This window comes from Nuphar pumila, chromosome 9, assembly GCF_984573655.1.
Source record: "Nuphar pumila chromosome 9, dmNupPumi1.hap1.1, whole genome shotgun sequence".
In the NCBI taxonomy this organism is placed as follows: Eukaryota; Viridiplantae; Streptophyta; class Magnoliopsida; order Nymphaeales; family Nymphaeaceae; genus Nuphar; species Nuphar pumila.
In genome coordinates this window covers 43,557,351-43,572,709 of record NC_143257.1, presented here as the reverse complement: position 1 = coordinate 43,572,709, position 15,359 = coordinate 43,557,351, and positions in this window count along the sequence as shown.

Here is a 15,359-nt window from a genome sequence, read left to right as displayed (position 1 = left end):
TCTCGTTCTCATTCTATTTCAGATTGTACAGATGGTTGAGAGTCGACGAGGCTTCAACATTGAACATGAAGCGCTCGATGAAAAGATTTACTACTTTATCGAACTCTCGTAGTTCGATAGGGTTGATGTGGTCTGCATACCACCTTGCTGCTACTCCCTCCAGACTGCGGGGGAAGCAAATGAACAAAGCCCTGTTGTCTTTTCTGAAACGGCCGCACTTTGCATAGAACGTGGCAAGATGGGCTTTTGGGTTGCCCGTTCCATCAAACTTGAGGAATTTTCGAGGAAGATTCTCCAGATTATCATCCCCGTTTAGGCCATTATAGAAATCTTTGCCTGAATAGGTTTGTTTGCCCTTGCTCTTGGCCTGGATGTCTTTGATTGCTCGAGTCATTTCCCTCAATTGCTTGTGCATCGGATCCTCAACTGAGATCCCAATTTTGGGCTTATTCATAGATTCTGGCTCTTTATTGATCTTTACGAACTACCGCGGAGGATTCTGGCTGTAGACAAACTTCTCTTCCTCTTCTGACTCTTCCTCTGCTGATTTTGATTCCTCAGAAGTGGTGTTAGGCTGGACCTTTTTTTCTGATGATCCAGACCTACTTTTTCACAGCCTTCTTCTTTAATTTGCTTTTTGGAACGACCTTCTTCAGTTTGGCCTCAGCTTGTTTTGACATCATCCTTGCCATCATTTTCTGGAACAGACCATACATGGCGGGATCGATATCATCTCCCTTATACTGACTCTGTCCTCTGGCTGACTTGGAAGAGTCCATTGCTTCGATCTCGCTGTCACTGTATTGAGGGGATGTTTCTTTCCCAGTCCTTGTTTGAACCACTCTTACAATGCCAATTCTTTCTCTACAAAATAAGAGGATGGTTAGAGCGGGAAAGAAACTTTTTCAACATGACATTTTTGAGAAAAGAATGAGAGACTTGGTAGACAATTAAAAGGACTATCCCATTACCAGGGATTGGGTCGTCACAAAATTTGTGACAATTGCATCATCATTCTCATGACAACTAAAAAAATATGCCTTGTTACCTAGGTGGGGTTGTCAACCATGATAAAAGATATTGAAGAACAACGAGGAGAATATTTTAAAAGAATATCCCCATTGTCGGAGATAAGATTGCCACGAACATCGCGGCTATCTACGCTCAAAATAACATTTGGCCTAAAAAAATGCTTTTCATTAGAACAAAAAGTAAATTTTATTGATAATGGATTTAATGACAAAGAGAGGGTGGACAGACAGTTTGCCACCACTCTTGATATTCAAAAGATACATTGGGTCTAGGAAATATAGACAAATAAATAAAAGAATCCCAAGTGTATTTTGTTACATGGTATGCCCCAGACCACTGATCCGACTGCAGATCAAATTCTGGCATGTGGCCCACCGGGAAGCGAGTGTTGACACGAATCTACCGTTGTGAGAACTTTCTGAGACACCTCTCTGGCTGATAGTCGACACAAAAGAAGGGACCAAGCAATCTGTTGCACTTTGCTATAAGCAAAAGTGTAGTGAGGAACTGACTCTCGCCTGTCAAAGTAACCCCAAAGGATCTCTTCCTGATGCAGACTCTCGATCGAAGCTCGATACTGAATGGCAGATTTTGGCTTCTTGCTGTTGAACCTGAAGGAATTGGCTTTTGACGACACATGTCGCAGGAACCAAGACTGCAAGGCATAAGTACATCCTTCCACCAGAATGGTCTCTCCAAGGGCGAAACGAGCTACGCCTTGGTAGAGAAAGGCTAAAGCTGCCATGGAAACTGAAAGTTGACAGGTCTGCTTGCTTCCCCATCTTCGAAAGAGTTGGGCGACTCTAACTTTGATGAAATTCTGACCATCTTGGAAGAATGCTAATTCCACTGTGCATAGGACCATGGCATGCTGAATTCTGTTTTTCGCTGCTCGGAACAAGGTGTCAACTTCCTCGTAGGCTCCATATTTGCGATAGAGCCCAAACAGGTCGATAAACTGACTTCCGCCGATCTCAGTGAGAGGCCAAGATCTTCTCCCTGTTGCTCTGGCTAATGCTTCTCGAACATCTACCCCCTTGACGTTGATTAAGAACTGTTGCTCGACCGGATCATCTGGTTGACTAGCTGGCTCTGGCAATCCCATGATGTCACTAAATTCGTCCATCAGCAGAGTCATCTCTCCCCATAGAAACCAAAATGTGCAGGTACGTGGATTCCACTGTTCTGCCACAACCTGAATAAGACCTCCGTTGATGGTTCGCTTGCCTACTGCCGATGCCATCTCCAATCCACAGTCGTCCAAGTGGTCTGGGAACATATGCGAGATGGTGGCGAACCAAGAATAATACCAGCGAGCGAAGAAGGAATGTGACAAGATAACCTGATGATTTGGGGATCCATCTCTTATCTGATAGAAGACATGATCTCAGAGAAAGACAACATCGAGGGAATTGGACGCCATCAGAATGATACTGGGGTAAAAAAAAGAATGAGGAGAATTAGATAGAATGCAGGACTTACATATAGACTCTTGAAGAAAAGAGGATAGACACAAATCCTAAAAATTTTGAAAGATCAAGAGAATTTAGAAAAGGGATTTCCAGGGTTTTTAAAGAAAATTTGATATAAAAAGAGAAATAGAGTGTACATAGAGGAAAAATATACACCTGGGTTTCTGAAAATAAGGGGAAATTTTGAATAATATACACAGGGTTTTGAAAAGGTTTGATATATATACATATAAGAGAATACAAGAAACATCGCATAACTATAGCTGCACAAACAAGGATGCGCAAAAAACACTCCCTAAAGGCTGACTCTAAATGCAATATTTGAAATGGCTTGTAGGACCTTAATCCTAACTCTATGATTCAGATCATCTGATTCCAATCAAGGTACGCTGATACACCCAAGCCGAAGCTTGAAGTATGTGGCATATAAAATATTTCTCTGGTTCTAAGGTAATGGCTTCCCAACATCCTTGAGCACCTACCGATATACATCGGACTATGGCCCTTAGGTACATGGTAGGGGGCTGCTAACCCAAATAAGTGGTCTAGTTGTGAGGCTCTCTGCTGAACTATGATTCAGTGAGACAACCCAGCAACGTGAAGACCAGGACAATATAGGTAGGGATGTTTTTTAAAAACATGATCAACATGCAATAAAACCAGAAAGCTCTAATGCAAGTCCTAAAGAGATAGAATTTAAATGAAGAGAAGCATACACTTGCATACATTGTTTGCATTCAATTCCTAGAATTGAGGAGAGTTGTATTTTAAACCTAAGTCTAAGTGAGCATGGATTAATCTCCTCAATATGGTCCTACCAAACCATACTTAAATCCTATATGCATTTATGTCAGTTAGGACAGAATCTAGGCTCCTAAGGTTTGCATGAAAATGAAGCTGACATTTAAAGAATAAAAACTTGGACAAAATTAAAGCAAAGCAAAAGGCATAGATCTGACCGAACGAAGACGCGGTCCCATCACGGTCGCCAAAACTGTGATCATGCAGAATTTTTCCTTTTGTTCCTCATTTCCTTCTCTTTTCCTTTCTAGCCTCTATTCCCTTTTTGAAGGGGAATAAAAGATAGAAAAGAAGAGAAAATGAGAAAAGGAAGAAGAGAGAGGAACTCTTTTGCAAGGTCTCATTTGACCAAAGAAAATGTTTTAAAAATCACTTGCCTCCGTTTTGAAAATTTGCAGGAAAAATGGAGAGACGGGATTCGCTCGTCGGTACGAGGTTCAACCGTTCCTGACGCCTTTACTAGGGGTAATCGAACCAAGGATCGAATTTATGCCTTTTGCTTTGCTAAAATATTATCTAAGAATTTATCCTAAATCTGAAATGCACAAAGAATCATGTTTGTGCAATGCAAATGCAGAAATGTGTGCTTTTGAGAAAATAATTTAGAAATTTTGAGATTTTCCAAGTGATTCTGAAATAAATATGATAATGGAGTGAAGAAATGATTCAAAGATTTGAAATTGGTTTGAAAAAGTTAGATTTTGAATCTAACTTGGATTTTGAAATAGATCTGGAAGAAAAGACTTGAAATTCCAAGTCTTGGAATGATCAGAATTGGGAAAGATAAGTCTTCAGATGAAAAAAAAGGGAATTTGGAATTGGAATTTTGAAATAAGAATGAATTTTCAAAGTCATAATGGATTTTGATTTTGGATTGATTTTCAAGAATCAATTTTGAAAAGGAGATCTTGAATTCAAGACCTAAAACACGTTTTTGAATTCAGATTTGAGAAATAGATTTGAAATTGGCCTTGGCAATGAAACCAGGTTGTAAATCTGGAATAGAATTTGATTTAAAAACTGGAATCCAAGATGGAATTTTGAATCCGAAATCTGAATCCTAAATGAAATTGGATCTGAAGTCTTGGATCCAAGATGGAGTTGAATCCGAAATTTGGAATCCTAAATGGAATTGGATCTGAAGTCTGGAATCCAAAATGGAGTTGGATCCAAAATCTGGAATCCTAAATGGAATTGGATCTGAAGTCTGGAATCCAAAATGGAGTTGGATCCGAAGTCTAGAATCCGAAATGGAGTTGGATCCGAAATCTAGAATCCTGAATGGAATTTGGATTTTCAAAATTTGAATCAAAGTAGAACTGAATTCTAAATCTAGAATCCAAGATGGATTTGGATTTTGAAAAATCCAAATGGGATTTTATTGATGGATCTGGATTTTGGAAATCCAGATTTTGAATTTAAAACTTAGGAAAAATCGAGTTTTGAGATTCAGAATCAATCTCAAAACCTTGATTTTGAATTGAGAATCAAAACTCAATCTTTAGATAGTACTTTGAAGATAAAGAATAAGCTTGATTTTTGAAGTTGGAATTTGAAGTCAGAAGATGAGTCAGAAATTTCAAAGTTAAATTGAACTTTGAAATTGAATTTTTGAGATGTTGAATTGAATTTGAAATTGAATCATGAAAATGAATTTGGATTTTCAAAGTTAAATTGAACTTTGAAATTTGTTTGGAATAGGAATTTTTAATATAAAATGATTTTAAATTTTTCAAAGTCAAATTGGACTTTGAAATTGGATTTTGAACTTTTGAAATGAGATGGAATTGATGAATGGAAATTTGAAGAAAGATATTCAAGATCACTTGGATTTTAAAAAGAAAAAAAAAAGAAATTTGAAAATATGATGCAATTCTATCCTAAATAATGAAATGAATTAAAGAATTTGAAATTGGATTTGAAAATCATATTTCATTCTTTAAATAAAGTGAAATAAGATTGAGGATATAATACATTCCTGACTATGGTCATTGAATGTATTATATAATAATATGTATTTAAATTCACATGAAGAATAGAATACATTATGGTGCCTTTGTAGGTTTTAAAATGAAATTAACCCTCAATATATCCTAACTATGGCCATTGATATATATTTTGAGTTAATTTCAAATTAAACTCTGATAAAGGAAGAAAATGTTTTAGAAAAATATGATGATTTTCAAAAGAGATCCAATGTGGATCCACTGTTATTCCATAAAAGATAAAAATCCTAAGCGTTGTCCACATTTTGACTATGGCCATCAATGTGGGTCATTTGCTTAGGATGAATTACCTCTTATTAGAACAGTGCATGTGTCATTCGTGTTCCCATTTATGAAATTTTAGAATAAAGAAGAAAATATCATGAAACACACAATTCTAGAGGATGCATATGCTCATATATTCTAATCTAGTGCGACAAAATGAAAATTTCTCATTATACTCTAACTATTTCAAACTTGAATTAAAATTACAAGAGCTTCTAATTTAAGAGAGAGGAAGTTTAACACTTTAACTTCTCCTGCAAAACAGAGTTGGCATGAGACAAGAATATAAAAATACCATATTAAAAGATCCTACCTATATATAAACATGCCTAGATTAATGAAAGATAATGTATCATATGACTAAGGCAATGGATGTAGAGATGTATGGATGTTAGAACTTTATGCATGGATACAACATGGTAGGGGTTGAAAAGTGTTGTAGAGATGGGGCTAAGTAAAAGGGAGACAGGTGGGCAATATACAGTGGCAGGGAAGATATAAGAAGGTATTGCTGCAAGTAGGACTGTAGCAAACAAGGTGAGGCAGATGGAGCTGTGTGATGAGTGTGAACAACTACTGTGTTGTAAGAATGATCACACTGATACACATGAAGTGGAAGTGAGGTGTAGCCAGTAGTGTGTGCTGCATAGGTACAGAAGTGTGGTTGGGGCTGAATGTAAAGTGGTGACTATAATGTAAAAGATGAAATGAAGTTGGCGTGGATGGTGTGTTAGATAGTGACTGTGAAGTGTTTATGGTTGTGTAAGTGAAGTGAGGATGTTGTAGCAGCAGTGTCATGGGAAATGTAGGCATGCTGGAAAGGGAGTGAACAGAGTATGAAGAAGATGCTAGGCATAGGTCATAGAAAGAACTGGACCTGCAACAGTTAAATGGTGAACTGGCAGGTGGGGTTGTTGAAGAAGGGTGGGTGTGGGGGGTGGGGGGGGGGGGGTAAATTGAAAGGGACTGTGTAGGGGAAACTGTGGAGGTTCTACGTGCTGGGATATAGTGAAATGAATATAGCTGGTGGATGTGATATGCTGGAGAAAACATGCTAAATATTTTATGATGAAGTGGGTGGTGTGGCAAGTGATGGGTGTCGGTAGATGAGTGGCTATGAAAGCCGTGAGATAGGTTGTAGGACAGTGAAAACTGGAGAACCGATGTAGCCTCCTCCTCAGCAATGGCTTGAAGTTCTCGCTTGACATATTCATTTAGAGAGGCCTCTTTTGGGCCTGAAAGTGTTCTCCGCATAAATCATTGCTAGCTCTTGCCTACATTTGATATCTGACTTAGACTTAAAATTTTCAACTCCCAACGTTGTGCTTGAACTACCGCATATCTCTGAGAAGCTGTATTTGTATGCATCTATTGGAGGGACACTTTGAAGCTACAGGGTCCTGCAGATTGATAAGGACAGGTAGGTACTGGAGTGTTTAGATGGACAGGTGGTTGGTAAAGAAGTGTAAGCAACAAATGTAAGTATGATGTATGACAATGAAAGGTGCAAAAATGCTGATGATGAGCACGTAATGGAATGCAAGATGATATGGATGGCTTACGCAGATATTGGTGAAGATGCTACAAAAGCCAATGAGAGGGTGAGACAAAAATTTAATTCTAATTCAGTAGATACAGCATATCAAATAGAAAGGTAATAGCGGACTGACATTTTTTTTTTGAAGGTTTCAAGACTGCCCTGTTGCAAGATAACCTTGTATTAGTTTTAATAAGACATTGCAGAAACTGTCTACAAGTAACCACAACCTGTAAAAGGTTCATATAATGTAAACATCCCCTGCAATCAATAATGATTTTACCTGATAATGTTTTGCAAGTCAGTCACATTTGATAACCATGCCTTCATACTATGCCATTAGGTGAAAATCAACACATTTCAAAGGCAGCTAATGGAAATCAGGATTCATTCCAGACCATAACACCGATGATGGGGATTGAAATTACAAGACACAACAAACCTAATACTAAACATCAATACATTGGTTTGTAATCAACGCGAGAAACAAGAATACCGACATAAAGCATGAAACGATAAAGGGTAAAAAGTGCAAGCATTGAACAGTAAGATGCGAAAATGGGGATGTGCTAATGATGAAACAGAACTTCTGAATCCATAAGATACTATTAACAAAAAGCTAGAAAAATGAGGATGAAAATGACTCAAAAAATACAACAACTTACAGATAATCACAGTGAATGCAAAATGGGTTTGAAAGGAGGAGTGTTCGCAGGAGGACAAATACTGATCAAAGAAAGTATGAGAGGATAATTCCAATAAACCATTGATGCAATCAGACTAAAACAGGGACAAAAGAGGGATATAGCCACATATTAATGTGATTAGCTCAATGAACTCAATGTTGAACAAGAACAACTAATGAAAGTAAGAAAACAAAGGCTAATGTTATCTAATCTGTAAAAAGGGAACTAATCATATGAATGCAAGAAGATATTAAATGACAACCTGATTCACAATTAAGCTTAACCAGCTACAGAATAACTAATACCATAATGGATCAAGATTTACGGGTTGCAGTAATCAAACGAGAAAATGTGAGCTTTCATGGGCTTAATAGTCCTAAAAAAAAGATATAGTAGTTTGATTACTAATGCCCCAGCAGATCAACTCTGCTGCTTAATTAAAAAAAAAAATTAGCTGATTCGCTGGATGAGCCTTGATGAGGATACTGCAAAATGAGCATTCACAGTTAGTTGTATATAAACAGCGATTCAGGCATTCACCATAATCCTGAGATTTTGCCCCACTTCATGTTCAAGACGCATATAATCAAAGGCTGCCTCTCCATTCTCACGATAGCAGCTATCCTGAAGGTCTAATATGACAAATGACCCTCAACATGTTCTATGAATTAGGGCGTGAATATGTCAACCAACAAGTATTAACACAATGATGCTAGCATATACAGAGCATAACAATATTAACAATATTAAAATAATGATTAACAGATGCTAAAATGTAAAAGACAAAAGGAAATCACAAATTTGGAAATGCTGATTGGAACTACTAAAATTAATAATTTCAGAAACGTCATCCACTGCCAAAGGATTCCCAAATACACGAATAACAAAAAATGAAACTCAGCTTTCAGAAGGCAGCAGGAAAAGTATCTTCGGGGTTTCAGTGCTCCAGTACTCACCACACATATAGGGTAATAGTGCGACAATGCTATGGGATGATGCTATATGTATGATCAAAATGAAACGGCATGCAGGAAACCATATGATAATGCAAAGGGGGAATAAGTGAATTCACAAAAAAAATGGAATGCTCCATTCATGCTGGATGCTGTTACAAATATTATAAAATATAATGACTATCTATCCTATACATGCCAACTGTAACCGATCAACCCAAATGCCAGCGGATGCAGAGATCAACTCAAATGAAAGCTGTAAATAACAATTACACAAAATCCACCAATTGAATGCCGGTACAGGATGGGATATCATAACTCGTGAATGTAATGGACATCATGGATGGAGAAACAGTAGTGCATACTGGGAATCTGGATACAAACAAGCAATCAACAATAACAATAGGAAGTCGCCAAAAGAGATTAAAATGTCAACAAGAAAACGAGTAACTAGAGAAAGCAAGATGCAGACAGGTACTTGAAAAATAAAAAAGAAGCTAAGATATAAACAGAAATTTAAATCTAAACTACAATCAAAAGCAGCAAACGATCAGGGAAAAGAACAACAACTCGCAGAGAAAAAAAAAATATTACCAAATCGTTTAAGATGAAGCAGAGTATATAAGCAGGGAAATAGATGATCACTAAGGAAATTAGAATGAAAAGGGGAATTGAAATCAAACAGGACATAGATTGGAATGTAAAATGGAACAACAAAATATAAAGAAAAAGCAAGGAAAATGAGATGTTGGAACAAAATTGTTCCTTTGCTATTGCACGAGAGAGAGGTTGATGTTGCCATAAGCAACCCAACCGCAACTCGATGGTGCATTTAATGGGGCCGAAAATAGAAAAATTAGAAGAAGACAAGGAAATCGTAGGTTATAGAGAGAAGATGGGGGCAGGAGAGTAGAAGTGTTTTACCTCTGTGGAGCCTTTGCTGCAGGATCAACCCTGATTCCTTATCATAAGAAGCTGAATCGTAGCTTTGTAGGGGTCCTGAAAGGAAGGAACCAACCAATTTTGAAGCTTTTCAGGGATGGGCAATTTTTCTGCTGATTGGAGAGCACCAGAAGGAGAGGGGAAATGAAGGAGAAGAAGAAGGAGAGGAAAGGGGAAGAAGAAGGAAGAGAAGAGGAGGAGAACGCAACGAAGAATGTGCGAGGGGGAAGGCGGACGTGATGTGTGATAATTGATCGAGAAAGGCGTAATGAATAGGTGAACAATGGATGCCCCCTGATCGTTCACCCTGTGCCTGATTTATAGCGGGGGAGGAAGGGTCTGGAAGGTGATAGAGGAAGTTGGGGATCAGACAGTTGTGGGCAGGGGGCATTGGAGATGAGGGTGGATGGAGGCTTCCAGAGGGAGGGCCTGCGAGAGAGAGAGAGAAACGAGACCGTGAGCGAGACAGAGAGAGAGCGCAACCGTTTGCCATTTTTTTTTGTGATTTTTCAAAAAGAGGGTTCTTCGTTTTTTCAAAACAAGGTTCTAAAACTTTCTCTAAAAGTGGTTTTTGTAATTTCTTTTATATTTTGAATTTTTGTTCATTTTCTTAGTATTTTCTGATTTTTTTGTTATTTTGGAAATAAGACTCTAAAATTTACGAGAAAACAAAGGATTGTTGACACATTTTTGTAATATTTGAAAATATTTACAAAAGAAAGGTTTTCCGAGAACTCAAGGCTATTTTCTGAAAAATTCTTCAGAAAACGAGTTTGGATTCAGAATTTGAGAAAATCTTCAAGTTTTGAACCTTGAATCGAGAAATATAGAGCAGTGAATCCAAACGGATGTCGGATGGACTGTCCGAGCCATTTAAAAACTATTTTTGGTATTTTTGTAATTTTAATTTAAAAATTGGACAACAGGGCTCAGATTGGGATTTTAAACTGGATCCAGATCTGAAATTGAGTCAGATATATGAATTTGATTCCAGTAAATCCAAGGAATAAACTGGAATTTTGAGCGAAAATGACACAATTTACTTAGAAAATGACTCAATTTACTTAGAAAATGGGGGCCAAGGTAAAAAAAGGGAATATTTACAAAATTTTGAAAAATTTGGTGTGTTTACAATGACCAATCTTGCATTCATAAAAAAAAAGAAGCTCCCAAGCAATGGTCTGCTTTCCATGCTCGTAAATCCTCAAACAGGATCATCATCAGACTCCACCGTTACCTTTAGTGCTAGGGGTGATAGCTCCTACGAATATCTGCTTAAAGTTTGGGGAATAAAATTAAAGTTGTGAATCATTATGGAAAAATATAGGAGATTACAATGAAAAGATTGTTGGAGCTAAGACAGGAAATGTATCTCTTCCCTTTTCTTTTATATATCTATATAGGAGAAACTGTGATTCATCTCCAGATAAGATGGGTAAATTCGCATATTTTGCTCCAAAGATATTGGCATTAAGGTATGATACTGAAAATGCTGAGAAATTCATGTCACTTATGTTTGCTTGTACTTGTTATAACTTCTATCAGTCAACTCCCACCAATTTGGCTGCAGAATCATTTTGATTCATTGTGAAATGCCCCCAAGGATTGATAAAGAAATCCATTTGCAGTATGGTACATGGTCATTTCGGATGACCTCATTTGAGAAACTGATTTGCTAATCAGTTATGTCATGCTGGCATAATTATTCCATTGAGTTCAATTTTGCTAGTGTTTGTTTTACAGGTTTCATCGACTGCATCTGTCAACCAGACATACATTGAATATCCCCCATATCATTGCAATCATCTCGGTATGCCTATCATCATCTACATACCACACATGCATCATCTGTGTCCAATTTCCATATCAAACACCTACTCGTCCATGGTATTTTGCATACTAAATTCTGCATCCATATATGTCCATTCATTGTGTCTAAATCATTCCAACTTCAGCGGGCTACTGTCTAGGCTCCCTACCTGTTGACAGCAAACTGGATTCAGTTTCTGCATCTCTCTTAATACTGCTACCAATGACAGTTCCCAGACTCCTTTGACAATAGCCCCCCCCCCCCCCCCTTATGCCTGTATGCATTATTAGGTGACCTCCATCAGCACATGAACATACCAATTCCTTGTGCCCTGCATCTTCTGACCATCTTCATAAATCATGCATTATACTCATTCTCTTTATATGAATCATTGCATCTACTGCATTTTGTCCATCACATAGATATGAATTATATTGTGCTTCTAGGATATGCATTACACATTATTCATTTAGTATAAGTGTATCATTTAGGATATGTATTATGCATTTCCTTAGACATCATTTGGAATATGTATATAGACATTCTCCATTCTGCCTAGGCATTACACTTAGGCAATTCTACATGCATGTTGATTATTGACATAGTGTTTTCATTTTCTTTCATATTTTGCACTAACCCTGTTTTGCAGGAAATATTTGAAATTTTTTGAATTCCTTTAGATTTAGGATTTTATCATTTTTTTTTCTTTCTTTTTTTCTTTTTTTTTCTTTCTTTTCTTTCTCTGAACTTGTAATAGCTAGATATAATGAGAACTTTATTTCAAGTACTAGATTAGAATGTATGAGCATACACATCCTAGAAATTATCTATTTTCATATCATTTTCTTCTTTTATTGCAAAATTTCACAAATGAGAATACGAATGACACGTGCACCATTTTATAAAAGGTGATTAAATCCTAAGTTGACGATTTGCATTAATGACCATAGTCAAGGTGTGAACAAAACTTAGGATTTTCATCTTTTATAGAATAACACTGGATCCATACTGGACCCCTTTCAAAAATCATTATGTTTTCTAAATATTTTCTTCTTTTATCAAAGTTTAATTTAAAATTAGCTCAAAATATATATCAATGGCCATAGTCAGGATATATTGAGAGTTAATTTTATTTTAAACTCTATAAAGACACCAAAATGTATTTTATTCTTCACTCGAATTTAAATATGATTACTATTTAATAAATTCAATGACCATAGTCAGAGATGTATTATGTCCTCAATCTTATTTTAATTCGTTTAAAGAATGAAATATACTTTTTCAAATCCAATTTCAAAATTCTTTAAATCATTTCAGCATTTTGGATAGAATTACATCATATTTTTTAAAATTCTTTTCATATTATTTCAAAATCCAAGTGATTTTTAAGATAATTCTTCAAATATCTTCTTCACTTCTCAAATCAATCTTCAATTCTTATAAATTCAAATTCTTCTTTCTATTCTCAAAATTTTATCTCATTTTAAAGTTCAAACTTCAATTTCAAAGTCCAATTTGACTTTGAAATTTCAAATTCATTTATTATATTCAAAATTCAATTCAAATCCAATTTCAAAGTTCAATTCAACCTTAAAAAAATTCAGATTCATCTTCATTTCCATGATTTAATTTAGCATTTCAGATCAAGTTTCAAAGTTTGATGTAACTTTGAAATTCCTGATTCATCTTCTAATCTCAAATCTTAAGCTTTAAATCAAGCTTGTTCTCCAGAAATTCTATCTAAAGATTGAGTCTTGATTCTCAACTCTAAATCAAGGTTTTGAGATTGATTCTGAATCTCAAAATTCGATTTTCTCTAAGTTTAAAACCCACTTTTGAATTTAAATCTGGAGTTTCAAAATCCATATCCATCAACAAGTCCCATTTGGATCTTCAAAATACAAATTTCATCTTGGATTCTAGATTTAGAACCCAATTCCACCTCGAATTCAGATTTTCAAATTCAACTCCATTTTGGATTCCAGACTTCGGATCCAATTTCATTTAGGATTCCAGGTTTCAGATTCAACTCCATTCCAGACTTCGGATTCCAAATTCCAGATTCAATTCCATCTTGAATTCTAGACTTCGGATCCAAATTTCATTTAGGATTCCAGATTTCGAATTCAAATCCATCTTGGATTCCAAACATCGAATCCAAACTCCATTTAGGATTCATATTTCGAATTTAAAATTCATTTAGGATTCCAGATTTCAAATCAAATTCTATTCCAGATTTCAAATCTACTTCCATTTCCAAATTCTCATTTCCAAAGCTAATTTGAAATTTATTTCTCAAATCTGAATTCAAATTCAAATTCTCGTTTCAGGTCTTGAACTCAAAATTTCTTTTTCAAAATTGATTCTTGAAAATCAATCCAAATTCAAGGTCCATTCTGACTTTGAAAATTCATTCTTATTTCAATTCTCTTTCTCTTCATCTGAAGATTTATCTTTCCAAAATTCTGATCATTCTGAAACTTAAAATTTCAAAGTCTCTTCTTCCAGATCCATTTCAAATTCTGAGTTAGATTCAAAATCTAACTTTTTTAAATCATGTTCAAACCCTTTGGATCATTTCTTCACTACATTATCGTGTTTATTTCAGAATCACTTGGAAAATCCTAAATTTCTAAAATATTTTTCTCAAAAGAGCATACATCCTTGCATTGCACAAACATGATTCTCTGTGCATTTTTAGACTTGGAATAAATTCTTAGATGATATTCTAGCAAAGCAAAAGGCATAAATTCGATCCTTGGTTCGATTACCCCTAGTAAAGGCGTCAGGAATGGTCAAACCTCATACCGACGAGCGAATCCCATCTTTCCATTTTTCCCGTAAATTTTCAAAAGGGAGGCAAGTGATTTTCAAAACATTTCTTTGGTCAAATGAGACCTTGTAAAATAGTTTCTCTCTCTTCTTTCTTTTCTCATTCTCTCTTCTTTTCTATCTTTTATTCCCCTTCAAAAGGGAATAGAGGCTAGAAAGGTGAAGAGAAGGAAAAAGAGGAACGAGAGGAAAAATTTTGCATGATCACAGACCCACACATAGGTGGCGCCACATGGGAAGCTTCTGTAGAGAAAATCAAGCCAACTCTCTTTCAAAAAATTTCAAACTTTGCTGAGGTGTCTTATTTACAAAATTTGCATTTATTTTTATTTCAAAGAAAATCCAAAGTAGCATCCTCTGAGATGGCGCCACATAGAAGGTCCAGATTTATTCTCTTTGAATTTCAAAACTCTCCAGAAAATCTATAAATACCCTAGCCCACACCCAGCTAGAGGAGGAGCTTTTCTCTTTGGATCTGAATTTCAACCTGAGTTTTAAATTCTCATTTTCTTCTCTGAGTCCACGCCCCCTTTGATCCCATCTGAAACTTTGCACCTGAAGCTCCAGAAATACCAGAAGAACACAAGGTGAGCTCCCATTTGACTTGATTCTATTAAAATAATGTTCTTGTTTCAATTTACATATTGAATCCCATGGATTTTTTGTTTTAAAGAAAGGGTTCATCCGAATGATGGATCAAATCATTCCCATAAAACGACATATATTAAGTATGATCATGTTTCCTTGATGATATTCTAGCATTTATGCATTAGTTAGATTTAGTTCATATTTTATTTTGTTAATTTAGCATATTTTAGGAATTAGTTAGATTTTCTTTAGCATTTATTTCAATTCTGTTTAGTTTCTGTAATTTTCTGTTTTTGTCAGTCAGTCTATGCATCATTCTATATTTTTATGTTTCTCCTAAAATGCCAAAAAAATCATATTATGTGCCCATAGCTGTCCCTGATAGTCTTCAAAAAAATTGGAATCGTTTAAGTTAATTTGCTTTATTCAAAATTCA